Source organism: Papilio machaon, chromosome 28, assembly GCF_912999745.1.
Source record: "Papilio machaon chromosome 28, ilPapMach1.1, whole genome shotgun sequence".
In the NCBI taxonomy this organism is placed as follows: domain Eukaryota; kingdom Metazoa; phylum Arthropoda; class Insecta; order Lepidoptera; family Papilionidae; genus Papilio; species Papilio machaon.
Genome location: NC_060013.1, coordinates 1,740,579 through 1,760,775, shown reverse-complemented (window position 1 = coordinate 1,760,775; position 20,197 = coordinate 1,740,579).

Genomic DNA, 20,197 nt, shown 5'->3' with positions numbered 1-20,197 from the left:
ATTTCCTTAGAATAGATAAGTAATTTGTCTTCTATGATAAAAATAATTATATTTACGTATATTAGAATTTCACAGGTTGTCGACAATGTTCTAAAATTATTCACAAAACGCGTGGGAACGGGTAACAGGATTGTAAATTTTGGTGTCCAAAGTCAATATCTATGGTATTGTTTCGTTTTTTTTCGGGATGGGCAAAGGCTCGGTGCGATAATGCCATTGTCTCTGGCCGCAAGAAGGACGCACGTGTCTCCGACAGGTTTCACTACGTTTTGTTTATTAGTAATTTTTTTTCACAACGTAGTGGACACCTGTAGTGTCATTCATGACTTGCGATGTAATCGTTCAACAATTTGCGTGGGAAAGTTAGAGGTGAATCACTGCCGGTGACATTTTTTTACCTACCAAATGAGCAAATGCCGAATAAGAATTACTAATTATTTTATTTTTTATATGTGTCAATGTTGTATTTTTAAGTACTAACTAAACAGATGACAACAATTTTTTTTACCTGAGAAATATGAAATGTAGAGCTTTTAATGTACGATTTTAACGTACGGGGGAAAACTATGTTTATAGGCTTTGGACTACATCCAACAAGATTAAAAACTCCATTGAAACATCTTAATAACGGTATTTCACTGTAGTCTTTCAATTTCATATTTATTTTTTCACTTATACCGTAATTTCACGTTTACATAAACAAATTTCAATCAACTACCTGTCGCTAGTAATTCATAGTAATTGTAAAATATTATTCCCACGCTTGCTATACCAAAGAAAACAAACAACAGGACAATTTTTTTTTGCATACTACATCAATTTGTTAAAATTTTTACAATATTCTTACTGTAACATTAAATTTTAAGTCTTATTGTGTTAATTATAGAGTCAATTATCCAACAAAAGCTTTGACAGATTTGTCAATGACATTGTCTTTGGCGCTATGAATGACAGGACCTCGGTGGATGCTTTTGTTTGAGCGGGAAAATGTGACAACAATGGTGATTACTCAATAGATGCAAATTACAACACATTTGTCTATTACATTTGTGCAAGATTATTTCAATTTTGTTTTAATTCTATATAGGTCTTTTTTAATTATTACTAAGTTACGTCCGAGAAGAAGTAAGAGCGTACTAAGTTTTGGACTCGGAATTGACAAGAGAAATAGTAATAAATGTAGCTTAAGTCACTCACTTGTATGAATATTACGACATATAAACATCATAGTGAATATCTTTGCAAACAAAAAATTATTTTAAACTAGTTGTCGTCCACTTCTTCGTTCGCGTGGAACTAAAAAAACTGTGGTAGCCTATGCGCTATTCCAAATTTTACCTGTTCGATCCTTGTGACATAATGTTTTACTATATTGTTACTTGTTACATTCATCCATCCATCCAAAATATCGCATTTATAACATTACCTACTAGCTTTTGCCCTCGACTACGTCTACGCAGATTTAAAAAAAAAAGGTGAAAAGTATCTCATGTGTTACTCGAATCTATGTTCTATATCTGTGCCAAATTTCAGTAACTTGTGTTGAACTGTTGCAGAAATGTTGAATATATATGACGACTTGTACACACATATAGTTATTACCTACTAAACATTCTCTCTTTATGTTGTGGTCAGCTGTAAGAGAACTCTTTTAGAGTTAAGCTCACCAGTACGTCACCGCATTTCTAATGTAATATTACAAAAATTATATTGTGTACAAAGCCTAAATAAATAAAAACATGTGAATTAAACGAATCCCACGGGGACCGTTTACATTTCCGGGATCATAGGTAGCCTATGTGTTCTTTCGAACTATGTTTTACATCCCTAATTTCAAAGAGATCCATGCAAGAAACATCCATTCATACATTCAAACATTCTCATTTAGTTATAGTAAGGTTCGAATTTAAGGTAAATAGTTTTTTGATAAAAACTATCTTTAAAAATGTTCTAAATAAGATAAAGATTGAGATGCTTACTTGTAAATGTCAAATAATTCTTCCATAGACAATATATTTTGACAACTGTCATTAGAGCAAAGGTGTACAAACAGAAAGTAATTTACGGGAAGAGGCAATTTATCAAATGGCTAGTTTTTTGTTGTAATTCTACGTCGGGTTCCGTTCCAGCGGGATTAAAGGATTACGACCCAGTTTAGTTCGCGAACAAGAATTATTGCGTCGAGGGAGGCGGTAATCCACGCACTGAACATCTGGCTGATTGCGTGAGATTTGTGTAATTGTTAAATACTGGCTGGTTATGAAGAAATCGACTTTATTTTTAATCACCTGAAGTTTTTATTTTTATTTAAAAATATGCTTGGATGGAGTGAATTTAGAATACCACGACTGATAGAGATGTATGGAAGGAGTACTATGACAACACTAGATAAGGAAAAGAGCAGGCTTTATCATTATTTTATTTTCTTATTTACACTTGTACCTTTTTATACGAAGAAATCCGCAATATTTATAAATATACGTACGTCATCTTGTAAGTGTATCATCTGTGCTAAAAACAACGGAATATAAAATTAATACAGATTGAAATGTGCCATAAAATTATTAGAAACAAAAGCGTTCACGGATCATAATTTAATACACCAACAATGTGGTAAGTGACCGTGCTGTCAACTTTGTAGCGTAATCGATATTGGCGCGAAAACCGTCCGCCATTACGTGCTCCCGCGCGTAAACAGGGAGATGGCGCGCGCACGCCGAGCACGTTCCGTTGCAAGCGTTCGCGATTTTCCTTCACTAATGGCAACTAAACTGTTACTTTGTTGAGATGTTTAACTATTCATCTTGTACTTAAACAGTTGTTTTACAAAAAGGTTTGACTAACAAGGCAAACAAGTTTCAGACCACCAGTAATAGATTTTGCAATATAGGGTTGTCTATCACGGGCTTAAAAACAAAAATAGATATTTTTTCAGTGGCAGAGACCTCTAATTTCTCATATTCAAATTTTATTATATTACTGCTTATAATGTTGTCTCATTAACAGTCTTCTACTAAATTAAAACCCGAGCGTTGTTGTTGCACATGACTTGTAATTTGAAGGTCCTGGATTCGAATACCGCCATGTACCAATGTGTTATTCAATTTTCGATTTACATATGTACCTTTTTATAAACACTTCGAATAACCAGATCAACCTCACGTCCTATAGTGAATAAAGATTTAACCAATTTAAGAATATAGAGGTGATAAAATATAACAATATCACTGAATGGATTTACATAAGACGATCTCTATCAAGCGACAAGGGCTTAAAGTTTTGTTCTATATATAATGTTTAATTACTCTATTCGAACTAATACGTTTGTAATGAAATAATTATTACTTATATACTAATTATTCTATTAGAGTTGGCAAGAAGCAGGTCGGTCGTACAAAATTAAGCCAAAACATTAAGGTTAATAAAACTTTATGCGCCGACCCTGCGTGAGTGGGATAAGTCATTGAGATGATACCTACACTATGTATGTTTATCAAAAACTAATAAATAGAACTAGACGAAAAATAAAAAGTCAAAGATTACAAAATACCTAGTTATTATATTATTAAAACGACGATCACACCTGTTGTTATTTTGTTTATTTTTTATTCCACCCTTTCTGGGTTTGTCTATATATAAAAAAAGGTTTACTTCTGGCTGATCGTTGATCATCATTTGTCTAAATCATCCAAAAAAAAAACCCGCCAACCTTCGAAAAAATGCAGCCAACATCACGCACGAAAACGATCTATAAAGATTTAGTGTGTCTATACGTGCGCGCGCGCCGTCACGCGTTAAACAAAATGGCGGCGCTTTTTCACATTTTTTCCATTTTATTTGTTGCTCGTAGTTTCTATATTTGTTTTTATTGCGACGCAATGCATTTTGGTAGTCACGAATCGACCATTAGAGGGGATTGAACGGTTGCCAGCTAGGTTTATTAGTGAATTGCCGAAATTTTACCGACCTACGTGATTTTATGGTAAAATTTTTATGTGAACGTGTAAACTATTGTATCGGATTTGTACAATAGGTAAAGAATATTCAAGCACATTGCTGTATGGGATTACTAATTACTATTAACTTCTTACTAATATGTATTACAAATGACAGATGGAAACATGTTTCTAAAACATGTTGCTTAACGCATCCGGATGAAATTTAGCTGTAGATGTTAGATCTAGTAAGGTGTTTTGAAGAACGCGGAGGCTATACTTTTGATTAATTTTTCTAATTTCGCGCAATTATGAATTATCATACTATGAATACAGTCCTGGTGACATTGGTCCTAAATTACTCTTTTTTTACTCCTATCAGAATAAAAAATCATAAAATGAAATCAAATATGATTTTAAAATTAGCACAGATTCTCAAGTCACAGTCATTTGTTTCGTGATTGTTAATTGGCATTTCACTGATTGTCCGTCACGTACAGCCTGGTTTACATTATGCCAGTACAGTAGGACAGTAGCGCTGGCTTGGTATAAACTGATATGACAGACTGGCTCCAGTAGGTATACGTTTATATTACGCCACTTGTTTGCGAGAGCTGATTTAGAGCATAATGTAAACAAGACATTTGACTTTAAAAAAAAATAAAAAAAAAACGTGCATTATACATAGTCAATGCACTGGTAGCAGGTTTCTTCCATTTATTAAAATCGATGCTTGACGCCACGTGCACGACATATCCAAATAAATATTTGGTCACCGATAAAGCAATTTTATCCATATATTCTAAATAAAAAAAAAAAAACATCGTCCAAGTTCTTAGGAAACAGGTCTATAGAGTCGGCCATTTTATTTCACATTTACTCACAATATGGCTACCGACCGCGCGACCATGTTTGACGAGTCAATATATTATTTTTTTTATATCCTCGACAGGTTTTCGAGTTGCTTTATACAATATGTAGGGTTCAGTAATATTACGTTTAGAAGTTGCGCCCGTGATGGAGAAATTGTGAAGCAAATGGTTAGCGTTGTATGGATATATTATAACTCATGATTACATAAACAAAGGGAATATAATAAGGGAATTAATTCAGATAAGGTGACTGAAGTGCGTAGGGGAAAGGGCTGGTGATAATTAATATTACGTTACTTCTTATCACAACGCTTACAAACTGTAATATTAATTTGCATAATTAATTATCAAATACAATTATCTGTCATGTTTTGACATAATATATGATTGACATTATAAAGTGTCGAAAAATATTGCCTAGAAATAGGTAACTGTGACGTCATCTGATTGTAGTAATGATAGGCATAAGTAATACTAAGGGAAAATAATCACAACTGTAAGAGATGTTTCTTCCACGTCATAATAGTACAATAGAGATTTTAGTTGGCGATACCCATGGTTAGTTCAGAAATCAGCTATGAAACGGTTCAAAAGTTCAGCTCACATAAATCTGAACCGTTGAGCTGCGGTTCACTAATTAAATTGGCTGCTCACAGCTCATCGCTATGACTATGTAAGTCAACGAGTTGAGAGCTGTCTGGTGACTAGCAGATCGCAACTTGAAATGCAAATATTAGGTCCTTACATATGAAATTGGCGTTTTGTATGGGAGGAACAAAAAGTCGAATATTTTTTAATATAATATATTTAATTAATCAAAGTATGAACCATTATTTTCTATGCACTTTTGCCATCTCATAGGTAGTTCATTGATCCCTTTACTAAAAAAAACAGTCGGACGGGAATCAATAAAATCTTTGAAGGCGATTTGGACTGCCCCATCGGAGTTGAATTTTTTCCCTTGCAAGAAGTTATCCAAATTTCGAAAAAAATGGTAATCTGTTGGAGCAAGGTCCGGGGAGTACGGAGGATGTCTTAGACTTTCCAATTGAAGCTCTTCTAATTTAGTAGCCGTCTGTTGCGCAGTGTGTGGTCTAGCGTTGTCGTGAAGCAGCAGTGGCGTGGAGCGATTGACCAGCCTAGGTTGTTTAGCCGCTAGCTTTTCCATCATGGTTTGCAATTGCTGACAATAGACATCAGCCGTAATAGTCTGGCCAGATTTGAGAAAACTGTAATGCACAATAACGGCACTAGTCCACCAAACGCTTACAAGTAACTTTTTTGGGGTTAATTTTCGCTTGGGGCAGGATTTGGCTGGCTGGCCAGGATCCAACCATTGCGCTGAGCGCTTCCGATTATCGTAAAGAACCCATTTTTCATCACAGGTAATGATTCGGTTTAAAATACCTTCATTATTGTGCCGGTTTAGTAATGTAACGCAACAGTCGACGCGCGTTTGCCGGTTTGCTTCAGTCAATTCGTGAGGTACCCACCTTTCAAGCTTTTTAATCTTCCCAATTTGCTTCAAGTGAATTAAAACAGTTTTATCACTAACATAGCAGCCTGCAGCTAACTCGGACGTGGTTTGCGATGGATCCGCTTCCACAATAGCCTTCAACTCTTCATTATCATCTTGAGTCTCAGGCCGTCCACGGAGCTTGTTCTGCAGATCGAAATTTCCAGAACGAAAACGTTGGAACCAAAAACGAACTGTGTTTTCTTTTGCAACACGACCGCCATACACATCATTCACCCTTCGAGTCGTTTCCGCAGCACTAGTGTCACGGCGGAACTCGTACTCGTAAATAATGCGATATTTTAAGTTTTCCATTTTGTAAAATGAGTGACGTAAACAGAAAAAAACAGAAGAAAAAAAACAAATGAATGACGGTCATCGAACCACAAATACATGAGTCTATAGCTGTACAAATTTGAATTTGGAATTCCTTACCAAAGAGGAGAAATTCGTGATTAAAGTGGCCAGTACGAAAAACGCCAATTTCATATGTAAGGACCTAATATAAGAATAAATAACTAAGCAGATACAAATTGAGTTGAGCTGCGAGCCGGTTCACTGATCTGTTAAACACTTGTGATCCGTGAGCTGATCTGCAAGTCATCAATCTATTTGAGTTACCCATGTCTACTCGTGGATGAAAAATACAAGTTACAACGATATACAGTCGAACCTGGACAAGTGAGAAACTTCTTTAAGCGAGAGTTAATATTCAATCCCAATGAACGATCTCGAGAAAATTATCGCTGTGCCTTCAACTCTCGCTTATCCTGGTTCGATTTTATTTACATAAAGAAAGATATAATTGACTGAAAGGTACATTATCTATGCACAACCCTCAATTACTGTGCCGTCATACTTGGAATATTATTTATAAAGATGTTGCTGTTGTTACATAATTGAGATCCAAATCGTCTCCTAAATCTTTTAACTTCAGAGCGTGGGGTTGACTTTTTTTTAATATTCCCTTCAGCAGAATTATCTAAAAATTGACTAAAATTTCTTAAGGTACTCTAAATTAGTGTTATTACTATGACCCGACCCTTCTTGCTAATGGAGTGAAATGGTTTGTAAACTCAAAAGCTAGTGGGAGTACGGCAAACTCTCAAACACCTTCTTGCAAACAAACAAATTTAAACCTAATTTACTAATCCTTAGCTTATAATTTTCAATGTAACTAATCTCGTAAAACATACTCTTGTACATTTTACAAGAAATGTTTAATATAAGCATCATATTCTGTTATAGACGAGGAAAAAGTTTAAATAAAATGTAAAACCTTCAAAAATCCACAGTCACCCACGTTTGTGTACGTGTGGAATTAAAAAAGTAGTAGTTAGTAGTTAATTTATATTTAAAATAATAATATTTAAAATATAAATTTGACGTTCCTTTTTTTACTTAATTTGGATCAAAAAGAAGGATGAGCGATGTCATAATCATTTTTAAAACTAAATTCTGGGCCGCGTTCTAAATTCAAATTTTCACCATAAAGCCGGTAAAGCCTCTATTGTATGCGATGCGCGGAGGGAAGGGCGGGAAGGCGGAGTCTCTATGGATCGATGACCCGGCGAAGGTCGCTCTTTACCTAACCTATATGAATATAATGGATAGATTTAAACATGGATATGTTAAGTATCCAGTATAATCTTGTGTAGAAAAACGTATAAACTGGCCTATTATTTTATATAAAAAAATAATCGAAAAAGTAATGTTTCAAACGCGTTATTAATTCTCCTTGCAACATCATAACCAATATGTAATTGTATTTCAAAACATTTCATTTACAAAACTTTTTATAACCGCATATTTAAGACATATCTCTAAAAGGACTCTATTCTCAGAAAGCATATGACGTCATTTAACACCTGTTAAATATTAAACGCTAAGACACAAGCTAACAATTAAATTTAAAAAAATACTACGAATGTAATTCGAGATAACAAAACACTTCGTTGCGATTTAACAACGAAATTAAGTGAAAAAAGGAACAACAATTTCGAAACATTGCCGCCATTATGCTATTTCACTTTTTTAATTATCTTATGGAAAAAGCTAATGTGACATAAATTATGTGAAAAAAGTTTTTTACCTGAAATATTGGAATTTATGAATATTAGCGTGATGTATGCCTATGGTTAAGTGTTTTGATTGAGATGTATACGTGAAACGAAAATTTGTATAGCTATTTTCATATAATTTGGCGGCTCAGTCATCGGCGCTGCGCAGTGCCCGACCCCATTACGCTAAATTAAGAGCCACCAAGATGTTTGAAAACTACAATATTCCTTTTAAAGAAAATTGTTAAAATAAAATAGAAGAAGCGTGAAAGGTAGGGTCTCTGCCTACACCTTTGGGTTACGAACGTGAGTTATTAGTCGTTGAGAAATCTTTAAATTAAAGTCGAATTCCGATCTATGGGCAACAATTATAACTACTAAATCAGGGATGGCAAACCTTTGTCACTCGTGTCATAACTTCGAAAGTACATAAAGAAATTAAAATGTCACGGGCGACAGCTTGTAGAATATAAACTAAATAATTGTAGGTAAATAATTCAAAATTACTTCTATAAATAAACCAACAATAAAAATGTATAATAAAACATTATAAATAGAACAAAACTTTAAGCTCTTTAATCACATTAAATATACATCTTTAGAAAAATGGCACGTTGATACGTAAATGTTTGTCATCCCTGTATTTAAAAACGTATTAGGAAATAATTAGTTTGATATATTGATACTCCATCATTTTGTTTTGCTTCTGTGGTGGTCCGGAGTACGAAATGTTATCGCGTCTTTGCTGTAGGTAGCTTCGACAGTATAAACAAGATGAAAGTTACTGTACCTATTAATAAGTGTAGCAAAAATATAGTCTATATTTTTAAATAACTAGCTGTCGCTCGCGCCTCCGTCGGCACAGAATTTAATTTTTTTTAATAAGTAGCCAAACAATGTTCTACATCTGTGCCATTTCGTCTAGATCCATTGAGCCGTTCCGGAGATACCTTCTAACAAAGATCCATCCAACTAAACTTTCGCATTTATGATGCGTGCGACACTGTGTGTGAAACAGTAGGTAAATTTAATATAGCAAACAATCGTAACAAGATTTCCGTGGAATTAGAAAAAGCATACTGTTTTCCCTTTTTTTCACAGAAAGAAAGAGCGGGATGACAGTATTTTTTTGTACGCACAGAGTTAAAATGGTTTTTGTTGGTTCAATTCAAAAGTTTAGCATTTAGCAAAGAATTTTTATTTAGAAATACACTTTTATACTTACCCAACTTATGTGTTATTTTCATTTTCAGTTAAGTCTCCAAATAAAAATTAGCAAAATCAAACTAGTTCACTAATAAAAAAATAATTATCACTTTAAAAAATCACAGCATTTTAATTCGAACTCATAAAATGGAGCGCGTTTGAATAACGCGCGTGAAAGCGCGCGGACCTTCTATAGCGCGTAAACGTCAACTGTCAACTTTTTTCTTTTTAATTTATCGAAATGAGTTCACATATTCAGGCTGCGGCCACTTCCTCGTTACATCAATGTCAAAGCAATACAACGTCAGCGCTGTCATCTGGCAAGTGAAGGTGGAACTGCTGATGCGGCGCAACTGGCCAGTGTGACGTTATTGAAAATATAAAACCTCCTTAGAAGAAACTCATTTTGCTATTATATTTCTTTGTTCTTGCCAGTTCTAATACAAAATATGTGGATTACGTCACTCTTTATCAATAAATGCACTTTGAAATATTAGCCAATAATACTTTGTTTAACGTTTAATAATTGTTTTACGTTTTCTTAGTATTGGTTAATAATGTTCAAGTTATCATTTATTAATTTACTGGTTTTTTATGATTAAAAAAAATATGAGCAGATGATTGAGCAATTAATTATTATTTCTTGCAATCATAAACAATGAAGCTGCTTTTTACTACGGGATTTGAATTTTTGAACCTACGACCAAGAAAAATTAGAACCACTAGAACATTATAAAAACACAAATGATATCAATAAAACTTATTCTCACCTATCTTCATAACATAAGCTACCATTTTTTTAAAGGTGGGAAGGGGAAGTGGATTTGATGGAGGAGGAGATTCATAGGAAGGGTAAACATTCTCTTTTTGAGCGTCTCCTCCTCGGTGGATTAAATGTAAGCAACGCATCTACAATTGCGGACGTCTATGGTCAGGGGTCGTTTCTCCATTTCGGCGAATTCAGATGGCCGCTTGTTAGTTTGCCACCTTGTAATATAAAAAAAATCTATTTTTTTTTTAAATGACAGAAAATGTGAAATTATGTAACGAGCGTTATATAGCCATTAATTCACTTAACTTTATCATTGAATTGAAATTATATATCAATCCTATCTGATTTTATTTATAACTTTAAATATTATAATTAGAAAGAAAACTTTTTTACGCATTGACTCATCGCTCATCGCCAGTGACTTGGGAAGTGCGAACTAATCACTACACGAAATTGTACCGCGCTGACCCAATGAACTGGCATTGAAAATAAACAGGTCAATATTTTTATTAAGAATGATTGAGTAATAATGTAAAAGGTAAATCGAAAAATATACTATATCTTGTGATTGTTAAAATTTTATTTATTAAACTAGAGGTTACTCGTTACTTTTTTTGAATTTATTAAATTTTCTGTTTCAATCAAATTACAGTGCTAAAAATTATATTACGTTTAGAATCAAACATAATAGAATTATTGCGATGACTCCTATGAATAAGGGCCAATGTGCAAATTGATAAATTTACAGAAGAGGCTCACGAACTTTCAACCATATAGGAAAATAAGCCGCATAGGCCCTTTTACTTCAGCAAAAAAATAACATTTACACCTGTAAATGTGTATTTTATTTAGTGCATAAACTAAACTAAAAGGTAGCTTTTAACAAAAAAAAAGTAAAAATAATCAATTTGTTATTTGGCCCTTATACATAGGACTCATCGATTAATTGTTATTTTACGAAATGGTATTGATTTGATTATTTAAAAAGTTATAATAATTTCAAAATGGCGATGAAAATATCTATATTAGTTATTGTAGATGACATTTTATAAGCTTAATCGTAGACTTTAATAAGAAAATAATCGTTTATTAATCGTTAACCAGAGATAAAAGCACAATGGCGTCGACCCTCGCGTGGACGTGCGGTGGAATAACTTGTCTTTGTCTATGCGCCGATGACAAAATTATAGCACTCGAGCTTTTGACGTATCTTCGCCATCTCACGCGGGGTTCGCAGTGCAATGATCTTGATTTAAATAAAGAATTGCAACTGCAATAGTACGATCAGAATTTTAAAAAAATTAGTTAATAAACATAAAGTATTAGATTTTTATTTCTATTATTTCAATAAAATTGATTCAAGTTACTATTTTTAACTAGGTGATGCTTCGTCTGCGTGACTTAAAAAAAAAGATAATCTTAGTTCTCTCACATTTTCACCTGTACTTATAGTATGGAACTTCTCCTTGTAAATTATTGGTCCCAAATAAAAATCCTAAACCTAAAAAGGCTACAATTTATTTTGAAACGCGTAAATTCCGAGATATTTCTGGTTACTATTTCTCACATCACTTTATTTCAAAATTTATACAAAACTAGCTTTTACCCGCGACTCCGTCCGCGCGGAATAAAAAAAAAATAGAAAACGGGGTAAAAATTATCCTATGTCCGTTTCCTGGTTCTAAGCTACCTGCCCACCAATTTTCAGTCAAATCGATTCAGCCGTTCTTGAGTTATAAATAGTGTAACTAACATGACTTTCTTTTATATATATAGATAACTAAAAATGTCAATTATCGTAATGGCCGCCGTGTATGAAATTTGACTTGCCTCTTTACTTAATTTAGGTTTTCAATCGAAACGAAGGATAAAGTAGAAATTACACAAAAATCCTTTTAACATTTGTTCCAAGCGCTTATTCAATATACATCCGCTCTCGAACTATAAATAATACTTTTCAATACAACGACAATTATAATTGTACAACACAGATAAATCAGTATTGGAGACAAAAAATCCATGTAGCTCTACATCGACATTGTCTATGGTACGTGACGAGGAAAGCGACGCCCGCATTACGCGCCAATACCACCGCGCACAGTCACAGATTATCATAATGTTTTTTTTTGGTGACAAAGTAGGTGAGTAGGCTGAATCGATAGAAACATTCAATCTTTTTTAATTGTAACTTGGTTCTGCCTTTGTTAATGGCTAAAAAGCGAATTACCGCTGACCATAGACATCTGCAGTAAGTTAATAGCCAACAAATTGATTTGCTTACTGTTAATGAACGGAAGATGGGACATACAGAAAGAAGATATCGACGCTGGGAAGCGTAAACGCTGTAACCCCGAAAGTATGAACTTTACAGGAGAGCCAAAAAATGATAACTCGTGAGCTGATACGCCTACAAGCGTGCGGTATTTAGCAATGTTGTGTAGTTTGTGCTAACCTATAATAAAATCATTATCCTTTGATAATGGTTGAAATTATTAACGAGTGAAAAACATATTCGCGATTTCAATGGTTACAGCGTTTATGCTTTCCAGCGTCGATATTTGCCTTTTCCTAACTCACTCCATTCATTCCACGTTTCCGAACGTGACACACTAAATATTTATATTAAAACTGGCGAACTCCGGCCGCGCAAAAAAAAATTAAATAGCCTATTTGTACTTCCAGGCTATAGGCATCCGTACTAGAGATACCTTCAAACAAACATCCATCCATCTAAACATTCGCATTATTATATGAATACTATACAAAAAAAATTGAATAATTTGAATTTTCCCACAATATTGTATAGTTGGTAGCGTACAACGCCCACCTGAAGCGAAACTCCAATTGTCTGCAAATTCATTAGCAGCAAAGATTTAACGCCCCGTGGGAATAGGCCTATACTATGAACACTATGATAAATACATTTTTAGGACAGTCTCAAAATATGAAAAGTCAAGTATTATGTAGAGTGCGAGTGTTATTCTTTGATATATTACTTTTTATATTGTAAAAGAATAAAAGAATAACACTCGCACTCGTCATAGTATAATTGAGGATTTCAATGGTTGAAACACTTGAATAAACTTAATTTTTTTTTTTTTTTTTATGGCACAAGGTGGCAAACGAGCAAACGGCCACCTGGATTCGCCGCAATAGCGAGGCGACCGTTACCCATAGACATCCGCAAATGCAGATGTGTTGCCTACCTTTAATCAACGGAGAAGGGGACGCACAGAAAGAAGATATTTCTCCTTCCTATGCGTCCCCTCTTCCGCCAAATCCACTTTCCCTTCCCATCCTTTCCTAATAAGAAAAGGGTGGGAAGGGAAAGAGGACTAAAATTAGGCCTCCGGTACCACACTCATCAGACGAAACGCGGAATTGCTCCCACTTCACGCCTGTCTTCTGTGTGGTCGTGGTATTTCACTGAGCGAGGCCAATTCGTGCACCCAACAAATATTGTTGTTGCGGGATCTACCACTGTTAATGCATTCTTTTGCCTTATTGTCTATAATTTTAATAGTTTTGCATTATAATTTCCTTCTTGGTAGATAAAACTAATTAATATTTGTTTTTTCTACAAGGTAAATGGCAACTGAACAATCAGTTTCATCTTACTACTTTCATAGTCATTTTCGCAAATGAACATGTTATGTATTTCCAAACCGCTACGACTTAGGGTCCTTCAAGAAGCGAGCGTATCACCTTCTCAAAGGCCGGCAACGCATCTGCGATTCCTCTGGTATTGCAGATGTCCATGGGCGTCGATGAACACCTTGGTGTTCCCGCTGCTCGTTTGCCCCCTTCTCTTATATATAAAAAAAAAAAAAAAAAAACATCGAATTATATAACTACTAGATTTTGCTCAGGACACCATCAGCGCAGTATAAAAAAAAACTTTATAACCTATGTGTTCTTCCAGACTATGTTCTACATCTGTGCCGAATTTCATCAAGATCCGTTAAGCGGTTCCGGAGATATCTTCAAACATCCATCCATCCATCTAAACTTTTGCATTTATAATATTAGTAAGATTATAGTTATATTATTTTTTCAAACAGACCTACATTTTTTTCTATGTGTTTATTTGCCAGATTTATTGTTAAGTTAAATTGAATACAGTTTATGTCCACCAAATTTTTGGTCACCCTAATCTCAGGATATCCAACAGCGATGTAACAATCAATGTATTCCTATTGTTTCCACACGTACAACTATTGTATTATTTTTTAATTATGCCATCATACATATAGTATCCATCTTTTCAAATATCTTTACAGCTCAAGGTCAAGCTCAAGGCACGCTGCGCAGTGCCCTCCTCCGCATTCCTTTGCACTGAGTTACACTAACAATTGTAATATGTGCTGAGCAGCGACTTGTGCGATGTTCCGAGCTGTCAAGATATTATATATAACAACCTCAACCTTGTTGCTAGTATCTATGACATATGAAAAAAAAAGCATGGTCGATAAAGTATTTACCATTTGTATTAAAATATTGGTGTTCAATTTATCTTGTGTGTCCTGATTTATAAAAAATAAAGTGGCCCCAAGTCATCTTGTCTATATATAGCTATCTTAATAACTATTTTCATATTAAACGGCATCAAGAATCAAAAGTGGCCAGTGTCTGCTCATTTTTTTATGCTCAAATACTTAGTTCATTGATTAAATGAGTCTTAAGTATTTTTGTTTTTGTTTTATGTGATGTGTGCAGAATGTATGAAACTCTAAAAATAAAATAATCAAATAACGTAGGTACTAATTTTTTTGTAAAATTTTTGTCAAATAGCATTGACTAAAAATTGTCCGGTAATGTAATATTAATTACGATTATAGGTACTGGCAGTATAGAATGTGATGTTCAACAGACATTAAAACTGTTCTTTATAATATTTATAATCTGTATAAATTATCGGGGCGTGGTGCGCGCCGCGACGCCCCGCGTTCCCGCCTATAAATAACTGTCTCCCGCCATTTTACTATATCAAATCAATACTAACATAACGTAACATATTTATTCATTCATGCACCGTTCCATAAATAACTAGCTTTCGCTCGCGACTTTGTCCTTGTATAAAGTATTCATTAGTAAAGAAAAAACATAAATGAAAAAGATTCACATTAGGTTCAAAATATTTAGTTGAAAAAACTTTCGAAAAAAATATCCCTTCACCTCCCCCCCCCCCCCGTTTAGACATTCGGGAAATAAAATAAAAACTTTTTACAGTTATCATCTACTTAGTACCTACAAGCCTCTAGGTAAAAGTCTCTAGGCTCCGTATTTTACCAAATTTTAGTTAAGACAAGCTTTAGCCCACCACCAAGCTCTAACCTCCAAATTTAATATTGATTATATTCGCTTTAGACGTTACGAACTGAGAAATACTTTTAAAATATAGCTCCGCGATAGAATTAAAACCAGTTATTCAATTCAATTTATAAAACCATGTTAAACTATCGACCGTCGCCGTCGCAGTGCGTGCAATGGGAGCATATTTGAGTAAGGCACGCGCCGTCTCGAATGGTAAGGATTTCGTTTTCGTTTAAGCAAGCTAATCCACATCAGCTGACGGATTGCTTGAATATTCCAATACGATTAAAATAATTTTCACCCAAAAACAGAAGTGTAATGTTTTTCACGAGAAATTACTGGACCGATTTTGACGAGCAAGTTGTCAAGCGATTTTTGACATTTGTTATATAGATTTTTAATTTATAATATTAAAAAAAACAACGTCTTCGAGTAGGAGTTGTTTTGTAAACTGTATTCAGCCCATGGTGATAAGATTTAACATGAAATAAATAACCAAACGGTTGTACTTTTTAGGTTGTACCTTTCAAAACGTCGAAAAACCTTTTGAAGTGGGCTCGCTCGTTATAGCTAAGAGGTGGGCAAGCTGCGCCCTGATTGGTAGAGCGGGGGGTTGCAGAACAACCCCGTCCAATCACAATCAACCCCCGTACGTGCCCTATCTCGCTATACCACCCCTAGGGTTATGTTTACGTTGCATTTTAGTTGTTTGTCGATTTAATTGATGCTCGTTTTTTTTCAAAGGTGCTACTCGAGGGGTAGGTAGGGAGGGTGGGTTTTAGGGTCGTGTTTTTAGTGTTCACTAACAAAGGAATCTGAAGATTGTGTAAAATGTTTGATTCGCTTGATTGTTATGGCTACTTGACGTCCTGCTATAAATAAATCTTTATCGTTTTGACCCGCTCGTAGACGTAACAAACTCTAAAAACCTAATACTAACTGATTTTTAACTGCTCACATAGCTAAAAGTTATCGTAATATTGTTATAGGTTATGGAATTTTTTGTATTTATATTTCAGTTATAAAAGTCCTAACTGAAATATTCCAGTCCAATAAAAACTTATTTAAGAACATAAATCCATCAGAATCCTTCGATAATAAAAAATAAACTTTATTAACGGTCATATTTTTTATAACAAAGAACAAAAGCAATACGTCAAACTGGTCATGGCAAGCGCGGGAGACGCGAAAGCCGAAGAACAAAGCTTTTTGTTTTTAAAACTGTCGAAATTCGACACTGTTTTGACGTCGACCCCATTCAGCCAGTGCTGTATGACTTTTAAAAAAAATGTGTCACGTAGCAATAAAAAAATCGACACCGTCCAATATTTTAAACGAATAAAAAAAATATAAAAATGACCATCGATAAATTGCAACTGGCCAGTTTTAATACACCAAAACTCATTTTGAATAGGGAATTTTAAAACCGTACATTATCTGTTTTTGAAATACAAATTGCATTTCACGCCTTTATTTTGACAAATAGTACTGGCCGGCAAAGTATTTAAACATTATTATTTTTCTAGCTGACAATAGGGTCGTTTATTTACACCTTGCAGTTCTGAACCTTATCGACCTAGATAATAAAACCCGAAGTTAAAATACGTCGTTTCAAATCTTGTTACCAAACAAACAATAACTACTACTACTTTATCAAAGCTTATTGAAGGTCTGCTTATTATTGTTTTTTACCAGATGACTTTCTTGGAACTAAATTAAATTAAATGTACCGTTAATTATCCTTTGCTGTTATCAAATGGTGATTTAATACCTTTTTCATTACACAATACCTTTATGTAAAGTATATAATACGTATACAAGCGAAATTATTATAATATATTAACGTAGCGGGAGATAAAACGTAAAAATTTCCGATGCAGTAAGTCTAATACTTACGTAAATATTTTGGTACACTTTGATATTATTTAAATTTGCATTCATTTATAATCCATCCCTGTATAAATAAAATTATTCTACACAAAGTGGAATAAAATAGTACGTATTCAAAATTAGACGTGAGCAAGTCAGCTCTGAACCGGTGCAAAATTTCCGGTATCGTGAATTGGAACGTTGAGCTGCGACTCAACAACTAAACTGGCAGCTTACGGCTCTTCGCGATGAATTATTATGTGAGCCGACGAGCTGCAAGTTCCCTACTGACTCGCAGATCACAGCTTGAAACGCAAAAAACTCCACGAAGCTTCAAAGTAAGCTGAGCTGCGAGCCAGTTTACTAATTTTCTTAACACATGTGAACAGTGAGCTGATCTGCATGTCATCAATTTTAGTAGTATTACCTATGACTATTGAAAATCAATGTATTAAAAAGAAAAGCATAAATTTTGTATGGTACAAAGTTTTCAATTTAATTTTTGGATATTACGCGAACGAATGTACAAAAAAATTTAATATAAATTATGATCGAATTTAGATCAAATAGTTGCAATAACTGATAATGAAAGTCAATACAATTTTTATAGACATAATTTTTAATTAAGTATAACTTAAATTATAATATAACTAGTATTTATAATATTACGTACCTTATAAGAATCCAATAGGTACAAATTGTAATAAATATGCTTTTTCACCCAACATAATTCACCAAATAAAACAAAGAAGTTTTCATTGTTTTCTAAATCACTTGACACTAGCAACTAAGAATCACTTAAGACATAAAATTTAAAAAAGATTAAAAAACATTCATTTATAATCACTCATTGTTGCAGATTAATAAACGTAAATTAACATTAAAAAAAGTTTTTAATTGTAATAATAAAATGACATTTGATTGCACTTTCTAAAGCCTAAAATATAATCACATTTCTATAAGATTAAAAAAGATATTAAAATCATAGACAGCTTTTTTTTAATATGCGTTATGGCGTCGCGGACGTCGGCGCTTGACTGACAGCCATCGAGCTTTTGTCCCGTTCCCTCAGTATCCCGCCGGAGGGAATAGGGAGGGATGGGGGCATGAGGATTATCTCAAATGGTATAGCGCGTGATAATACCAAAATGACACGTCTGTTTTTCAGGTAATTTATCTTTATGAGGAAAGCTTTTAACGATTTTATATTCGCAAAACAAACTTTATTATGGTCAGCCAAAATGATTTTTATGTACGATTATTTTGACATGCGTCACGTATAAAAGAAAATAATATTTTTCGTAGTGACTTACGCCCTTACAGTGTATTAAAAAAGGGTTCTAAAAGCTTCTACTTGTGAAATAATACGCACACTGTTTCTATACAGAATTATGTTGAAATCAGGACGAATATATATTACTAATTTTACTATAGTTTTATAACTCTGTACCTATAAGATGGGAAACGAGTAAGCAGCTACCTGAATTCGCCGAAATAGTAAAGCGACCTTTACTCATAGACGTCCGACAACTGTAAATGCTTTGCCTAACTTTAACAGATGGGGGAGGCGAATTTTTCCGCACAGAAAGTTCTCATTCCTATGCGTTCATCCGTCAAATCCACTTCCCCTTCCCATCCTTCCCTTATAAGAAATGCATGGGAAGCGAAAGAAGAGTAAAATTAGGCCTCCGGCTTACACTTCGGTATAACTTAGTCAAGTATTTACTTCCTAGGACAATACTAGTGTAAGCACTAACACTTTTCCTAATATGGAAAAATATGTAATTCGTTATAAATTTCTTAAACTTCCGTTAATTCGATCTTCAATCAAGTCTTTAAATTTAAATTACGACATGCAAATTTTCAAAGCCAGCTTGCCTTCTAGATAAGCATAATGTTTATGTTTTTGATTTTAGAAATATGAAAATATCATCGCTTCAATATTCTTCGAATCATCGTAATAAAATTACCACGTCTGGCTGTAAACAAACAAAGCGCCGAGAAACGAGTTTGCTATAAAAAAAAAGTTAAGTACAAACGTCATTTGCATTTGACGTTTGCCTCTTCCCGCCTCCGACGAGTGAGAGGTCGCTATTGGCTGCGTGACGACCAATCGACTTCGGCGCGACCGGCTTTACAAATGATATGATTCCCTTTTCAAAAATTCAATAAATTTCTGATTGATAACATTCGATTGTTGCCAAGATATTTACGAAAATTTTGACTGCGAAATTAAAAAAAAAATAAGTAGCCTACTAGCTGTAATCTATAGTGGCTATGCCAAACTTCGTCCAGATCCGTTAGTACGTTTTAGAGTTGCCTGCGAATATATATCCATCCATCTAAATATTCTGATAAGCAGACATACCAAAAGTTTAAAAATTGATTTTTAGTTATAGGCTACACGAATACAGCATGTGTACGAACTAATTTTATATCCATATATGTTTTTCCGATCTCCATACAGACACTCCAATTTCATTTATATGTATAGACTATAGATGTGTAGATAAAGCAATAAGTATAGTTATATTTCTAAATTCCGTCCCGTAATTACGCAAGTTCCTCTCCTCCCTACCTTTTTTAACTATTCTTCTCTTCTGGCAATACTGGCACACTTTCCATAGTCACATAAGCAGTGGTGACTTTGAAAT